The 2,993-nt window shown below is 46.8% G+C and overlaps 1 pseudogene; it reads right to left on the bottom strand.

Moving 5' to 3' along the window:
* Positions 1 to 1,807: 1,807 nt before the first annotated feature.
* Positions 1,808 to 2,747, bottom strand: LOC106005739 (annotated as a pseudogene).
* Between the last annotated feature and the right edge of the window lie 246 nt (positions 2,748 to 2,993).

The raw sequence follows: 2,993 nt of genomic DNA, 5'->3' as shown, positions 1-2,993 counted from the left end.
GCAGAACCAGCAGTGGCCCTCTTGCTATTTTGCCCTAACATCTCCTAGTGAATGTGTTCCCGCAAGTTTGTCCCTGGACTAGAGGGGCAACTGTGCACAAATGAGGCATGGGTTTGTGAACAAGAACATTCAGAGAGAAGGAAAAAATCAAAAGAAGGGAAGTCTAGGAGCTCTGAAATCAAGCTTCTCACATTTCATAATCTCACCAAAACTGATTGATGCTGCCAGGGTTTCTCTCTACCTAATGGGAACTGATCACATTTGATTTGTCATCTATTTTTAAGGTTTTTGATAGTAAGTGAAATTAGGATTACCCAGGACTGGTGTCACACCCCTTGTTTACTGGGCTTCAGAGAGCCTTAACTTGTGCCCTGCCATTGGGAAGTGCCATCAATGCCACAAGCAGGAGTCAGCTAGACCTCAAAGTTTCTTTGCTTAAATGCTGTCATCTCACCAGGTGGGCCTAGTGACCGGGGAAGGTAAGGATGTCGTGATTTAAGGGTGGAAATAGGGAAGTGGAAGGACTTCTTGCAACCACAGCTTTACATGAAATGCTCTTTGAAGGCAGTAGGATTGTCTCAGATCCTGAAGAAGAATTTGATGATTGACTTTTCTCATCCCTTCTCTCTAGACAGTGTTCAGGGCAAGAACAGGAGACTGGTTGGCTCCTTTGTATTGTATTAAGCCAATATTTGAAAGATTTCTTTGCTTGTGACTATTAATACCCCCTTCAGTTACTACTCAAGCTTGTTTGTGGCCATGATATGCTACTCGGGGCTCACTAGGTAATCCACCCAAGCCAGCACCAAGGTGCAGTAGATCTGATCTACTTGATACCAAGTATCTGGTTTAACAGAACTGACCATACATAAAAGGGATTTTTTTTTTCCCTTTTTCCCAGAGGTTGAATTTTTTTTCCTGCCAACACTCTACTTGCCAGACAAAAAATTAAGTTCAAGTTTTGTCCCCTAGATTTCTCATCAAATTTCTAAAACGGAGCTCCCTGCCATTGTCATCAGCACCATTATCACCATCGTCACCACGTGCCCACATTCTCCATCGTTCCTGTCACCCAACCAGGTTGGCCTCATTACCGTCACCATCTCCATCATTAGTGCCAATTAATCATTACCATTAACATCATCAGAATAATGGCCTTAGCAAACCCCAACTGGGAAAGGCCTGTTCCCATCGCCGCAGGAATTTCCATATTAAGACTTCCAATCCTGCGAGCTCTGGAATATACTAATGGAGAGAAACCGTGTTGGAAAAGACCCCTGGGAGAAGCTGGGAGGAAAAGCGTGCCCCAGTCGCCTCTCAAAATATCCAGCAAGCAGCCATCGGGGAGCATGTGCCCGTTCTTTGAACTCCCTCAAAGTACCTTTCATCTGTTCTAAATCCAGGATCATCTTTGTACAGGGCTTGCTGTTTCTGGATAAATCCTTGGCCCTTGTTCAAGCCCTGGACTGTGTCAGGATGTTCCACAGACCCCAGCAGGAAAGCGTTGCTAAATGAGCCTTTCCAGCGGGACCCCTTTCTAGTGACACGGATTCCAAATCCCAGCCCAGAGCGTCTGCACTCAGCAGTACGACCAGGCAGCGACCGACATTGAGTTCTCATTTCAATGCCCATCTTCCTGGAGGAGGCCCCCACACCCACCACAAGAGAGTCCGCAGCTGATACTTCTTTCCTAGGGCACTCTATTTTCGGCTTCATATCATATCACGGACTCTCTTTCCCTGTGGAGCAAGCTGGCGAAACATTTTTTTCCTTGCCTAAGCATTTGCTTTGTATCTGATTCAAATCTCTAACCTGAAAATGGGGAGACCAAGCCAACAAGACACCAGGAGGAGGGCCTCCTTCTCTGCCCACAGACCAAACCACAGTCCCGAGACTTGCTGTGTGAGATTCAGCTGATATCCTCCCCTCTCTGAGTCCCTATCTCATCTCCCACTGTCAGAGAAAAAGCTCTACGTTATCACCGCTTCTCCGGGTATGGCAGGAGACTAGCCCTGTTTCCCCATGTGCATTACCGAAATTAAACACTTTCCTTTGGCATTTGTTTTTCCTGGTTGTCAAGTGATCTTTTATTAAGACATTTTCAAAAATAAGTGAATAAATAATTTCCTTTGTAGTTCCTACCTAGCTGGGCATTCCACCACGTCACACTGTTGATGTCATCTACGATGTCAAGAAGGCAATGGCCATCGACATGGCACCCCACAGACTGTACAGTTCTCAGGATCCCTTCAATGGTTCCAGAGAGTTCTCTGGCTAAAGATCAGTGCTGCATCTGTCAGGCGATGCTGACAGTGGCATCAAAAGTGGTATTTCCACTGAGCTTTATGCTCTTCTGCTTCTTTCTGTCTCTGGGGTAGTTCCTCAAGGACTTTGATGATCAGGCAGAGGCAGGAGGTGCCGCGTCAATCTGGGCCAGTCTATTCAGAATGGTCAGGTCCCTGTCATCCTCAGACCTGACCAGTCACCTGCTGCCTCAGCGATGTCATCATCAACCTTTTTTGGAGACAAGCCCAGGGGACTGAGGACAGACTTGGCACTGACTTTCCCACAGTGCACCCCAGGTTCACTACTTTAATCTCCTTGAGGTCAAATGTGGGTGGCATGGCAGGCACAGCTGGCGTGGGATGAACCTGGATGCAGGATAACTAAAGAAAGTTGCAAGTTGACCTCCTAGAGCCAAAAGCTGAGAGCTCCCCTGATATTTTTACACAGCCTCTACCTTTCATTGCATTCTCATCTAAAGTGTCATGTAAGCCACAACTAACTGTGAGCAAAGCCAAGCAATCTTACTCCCATTTTACAATGAGAAACGGGACTCAGAGTAGTGGGTATCTCTTTCAAGGTCTTGGCTAGCTGGAAAGCAGCCACTTTGGGACTGGACCCCCAGATGCGCTAACCACTGGAGTTAGATTCCTCACACTTCCCACGTGCAGCCCTGTGCAGAATGAACATGAGTAAGTCACAAAACAAGC

Source organism: Mustela putorius, unplaced genomic scaffold (genome assembly GCF_011764305.1).
Source record: "Mustela putorius furo isolate JIRA1106 unplaced genomic scaffold, ASM1176430v1.1 tig00003858_pilon_pilon_pilon, whole genome shotgun sequence".
NCBI lineage: Eukaryota > Metazoa > Chordata > Mammalia > Carnivora > Mustelidae > Mustela > Mustela putorius.
This window is presented reverse-complemented; position numbering and strand designations above follow the sequence as displayed.